The sequence below is a fragment of the Rhinopithecus bieti genome, unplaced genomic scaffold, assembly GCF_001698545.2.
Source record: "Rhinopithecus bieti isolate Rb0 unplaced genomic scaffold, ASM169854v2 scaffold_22745, whole genome shotgun sequence".
Lineage (NCBI taxonomy): Eukaryota > Metazoa > Chordata > Mammalia > Primates > Cercopithecidae > Rhinopithecus > Rhinopithecus bieti.
This window is the reverse complement of record NW_016810815.1, coordinates 281,392-286,198: the sequence shown is the minus strand read 5'-3', so window position 1 is coordinate 286,198 and position 4,807 is coordinate 281,392.

The following is a 4,807-nucleotide window of genomic DNA, read 5'->3' as shown; positions in this document are numbered from 1 at the left end:
TATATATATAAAATACATATTATATATATATAAAATACATATTATATATATATATAAAATACATATTATATATATAATTCTTTTTCTTTTCTTTTAAGACAGGGTCTCCCTCCGTTGCCCAGGGTGGAGTGCAGTGGCATGATTGCTCACTGCAACTTCTGCCTCTCAGGATCAAGTGATCCTCCTGCCTTAGCCTCCTAAGTAGCTGGGACTACAGGCATACACCAGTACGCCTGGCTAATTTTTGTATTTTTTGTAGAGATGGGGTTTCACTATGTTGCCCAGGCTGGTGTTGAACTCCTGGACTCAAACGATCCACCCACCTTGGCCTCCCAAAGTGCTGGGATTACAGGTGTGAGCCCCCATGCCTGACAGTTTTTAAAAATATTATGCTTTCTTGGCCGGGCACAGTGGCTCATGCCTGTAATCCCAGCACTGTGGGAGGCCGAGGCGGGTAGATCACGAGGTCAGGAGATGGAGACCATCCTGGCTAACACAGTGAAACCCTGTCTCTACTAAAAAAATACAAAAAAAATTAGTCGGTGTGGTAATGGGTGCCTATAGTCCCAGCTACTCAGAAGGCTGAGGCAGGAGAATGGTGTGAACCAGGGAGGCAGAGCTTGCAGTGAGCCGAGATGGTGCCACTGCACTCCAGCCTGGGCAACAGAGTGAGACTCCATCTCAAAAAAAAAAAAAAAAGCAAAAAATTATGCTTTCTAAAGACTTAAAAGTTGAATACTGGATTTAATACTGTATTTTAATAAAATATGAAATACATATCTACATATCCGAAAGGACATTTTGTTCCAGGATTGTGATCACACACACAGATACACATACACACACACACACACACAAGATAGAAAAGAAAAGAAAAAAGAAGCAAAGCTAGGCTTGGTGGCTCATGCAAGTAATCCCAGTATTTTGGGAGGCAGGAGGATCGCTTGATGCCATGAGTGTGAGACCAGCCTGGGCCACATAGTGACACCCTGTCTTCAGAAAAAATAAAAATAAAGAAGCAGGATTGTGATCATTCCTGGAAATTCATGGGAGCAATGTGATACCCATCTGTGTGGTGTTGGGAAAGGCACTGGCACAACTGAGCTGCCAGCATTGCTGAGAATGAACCCGCCCGGCCTCTTTACCCTGATGGGATACATACTTGAACAATCGAATATGGTTTGCACACCTCTGTGTGTATACCAAAACCGCTCAAGTGTACACTTTACATGGGTGAATTTTATCTTAATAAAGCTATTTTTAAAACAGCAGAATATCTTGAATTGCTGATACTGAATTCCTGCAAAATAATTTCTCATAGGTACCCAGCCTGTGCTGTGGATGGGCGTGTGCTATGAGGGAAGCAGGCACCAATATTCTCCCATTTTGGGCCGGGCGCAGTGGCTCAAGCCTGTAATCCCAGCACTTTGGGAGGCCGAGACGGGCGGATCACGAGGTCAGGAGATCGAGACCATCCTGGCTAACACGGTGAAACCCCGTCTCTACTAAAATATAAAAAAAACTAGCCGGGCGAGGTGGCGGGCGCCTATAGTCCCAGCTACTCGGGAGGCTGAGGCAGGAGAATGGCGTAAAACCCGGGAGGCGGAGCTTGCAGTGAGCTGAGATCCGGCCACTGCACTCCAGCCTGGGTGACAGAACGAGACTCCGTCTCAAAAAAAAAAAAAAAAATTCTCCCATTTTGCAGATATAGCATAGAAGCTGCTGGGGGCTGGGCACGGTGTCTCACACCTGTAATCCCAGCACTTTGGGAGGCTGAGGCAGGTGGATCACTTGAGGTCAGGAGTTCAAGACCAGCCTGGCCAACGCAGTGAAATCCAGTCTGTGCTAAAAATACAAAAATTAGCTGGGTGTGGTGACAGGCACCTGCAGTCCCAGCTATTTGGGAGGCTGAGGCAGGAGAATCACTTGAACCCAGGAGGCGGAGGTTGTTGTGAACCAAGATTGTGCCACTGCACTCCAGCCTGGGTGACAGAGCAAGACTCTGTCCCACCTCCCCCCACCCCCAGAAAAACAAAAGAAGAAGAAGCTGCTGGGGAGTGGCTGAGTCAGGAGCCCAGCACACGTCATCCTGGTGCCAGAGTGGGGCCTGCATTCCCTGGACCATGTCCTCTCTCTCCACTGCACCTCTCTTCCAGATTGCCCTATGGTCCATTGCGGCCCCACCTGCTTGTCCCCACCTGGAGGAAAGAACTGCAATGCTCACACGATGAAGAGATGGGCCCCCTGTATAGGCAGATGATGGCCAGGAGACAGCACAGCCTGTGGTGGATGAGGACATCCATCCGCCATCCCATGGTGACACCCACAGGCCAAGCGTGCTGCAGGAGCCAGAGTGCAGTCTGATGGCCAAGCCCTGAGTGGGGAGGAAGGAGCCCCGTGGCCATCCAGTCCTGCTGCTGCTCCGCCACTGTCCCTGTTCCTCTATGCCTCAGTTTCCTCATCTGTGAAATGGGGGTAGGACAGGGTTAGGAACCAATACCAGGTGGGGCTATGGATAAAGGAAATGAAAAAAAGAGAAGTGCAGGTCACAGCCTGGTCATGCTGGGTGTGAGGGTGACGCGGAGGCCGGAACTTTGGGATGTTTGTCGGGACACTCAGCTCTCGTCCCAGAGCTCAGGAACCAAAGCTACCACTCAGTTGTCACTAAGTCCTTCCCTGCAGGCTTGAGGGCAGGTAGGAGGTGGGGACCTTGAGTCACATGGCAAGTGAGTAGTGGGGAAACTCAGGGGGCTGGAAAGCTGGGTGCTCAGGTTCTCTGAGCTGCAGGGCCAAGCTGAAAGCCAGCTGGTTACCAGAAAAACCCAGTCAGGGTTTCTACGGCAAACATGTCCCTCCCCACGGCCCTGACTCACTGCCATGGCCACTCACACGCACACCAACTTCCCCCTTCTCTCGCGGCCGGGGGCCCCAGAGGCAAAGAACGATGGCGCCAGCCTTGCCCCCAACCCCAAGCTCCTAGCCTTCCTCATGGGACCCTGGGAATTCCGCAGTCTGGCCAGCCCCTGACCCCCAGCCCAGCCAGTCTGCACCTACCCGGCCCCCTCCCTGAGCGGGTGGGCGGGAGACCTTGTTTCTATTTTTGTGCCAGTGTCCCACAGATGCCATTGTTGCCCAGCAGTTGGTGGCGGGAAGGGGGGATTTCGGTGAGGAGGCCCTGAGCGCTAGTAGCCACTTATAGAAAGTCGCTTCCAGCAATTCTTCTAGGAGTGGAGCCTCAGGGCTGCCTGCAGCCCCCACCCTCCCAGGGCCTGACCGGAGGCGGTCAGATTGGAGCCAGCCATCCCTCTGTCCACCCCAGAAAACTCAGATGATCCTACAGGCAGGGTGGCAGGGGAAGCGATCAAAGCCAGACAGACCTGAATTCAGATGGGAGCTCAGTCATTAGCCTATGACCTTGGACAGTCACTATGCCTCTCTAGGCCTCAGTTTCCTGATTTGGAAAATGGTATTCCCGCTTCATAGACTTAGGAGGTTTCAGTGCAATTCTGCCTACAAAGTAGGTTGTCCAGTACCCAGCTAATCATGTGGGAGTAATTTGGCTTTTTTTTTTTTTTTTTTTTTTGAGACAGAGTCTTGCTCTGTCAGCCAAGCTGGAATGCAGTGGCACGATCTCGGCTCACTGCAACCTCCGCCTCCTGGGTTCAAGTAATTCTCCTGGTTCAGCCTCCTGAGTAGCTGGGACTACAGGCACCCGCCACCACGCCCGGCTAATTTTTGTATTTTTAGTAGAGATGGCCAGGCTGGTCTCGAACTCCCGACCTCAAATGATCCACCCATCTTGGCCTCCCGAAGTGCTGAGATTACAGGCGTGCGTCACCACGCCTGGCCTGGTTGGCTTTTTAATCCCACTGATTCTCCCCTTGCACAGTCATCCATGGAGAGCCATCCATGGTTTAGGGGCTGGGAAGCATGGGTCCAGTTAGAGGTGGGCTGCAGCTAGTGAGAACTACAAACCTCTCAGCCATGCCTCGCTGTGGCATCCTATCTCTGAGCCTCAGCCTCCCCATCTGTGCAGGGAGGAGTTGAGCTCAGTGATGTTCTAGAATTGTGTGGCCCCTAGATCCCAGGCTGCCTCCTGGGGGTCCCAGCATTTTACATCAAGGAGTCCTGGTCTCCAGCCAGACGGCCACAGAGTGGGTTTCCAGAATCCCCTGGAGAGATATGCTTCTTCCTCAGCTGAGGGGGCCCCTGGTACCTCCAGCCCTTCTGGTGGTCAGCCCACGTGTCCTCACCACTCCAACTCATTTGCCTGTCTGAGAGGCCGGCACTGGGCCCAGCCTGGGGCTTCTGTGTTCTCAAAGCAGGACAGAAAAAGCATAACTCTGTCCTCAGGAGCTTGGCAGACAACAAACCAACACCTCCAAACCACCAGACATAAACAGCAAGGGACACCATCAGCCCCCTTGGGAATAGCTAATCACCAAATGTTTATAAGAATATACAGTTTTCCTTCCTTTCTTTCATCCTCTCTCCCTTCCTCCTTCCCTTCTCTTATCCATCCATCTTCTCATCCATCCACTCATCCATCCATTCATCCATCCATCCATCCATCCATCCATCCATCCATCCATCCATCCATCCATCCTTCATCCATCCATCCATCCTCTCATCCTCCATCCATCCATCCATCCTCTCATCCATCCATCCATCCTCTCATCCATCCATCCATCCTCTCATCCATCCATCCATCCATCCTCTTATCCATCCATCCATCCATCCATCCATCCATCCATCCATCCATCCATCTATCCATCCTCTCATCCATCCATCCATCCATCCATCCTCT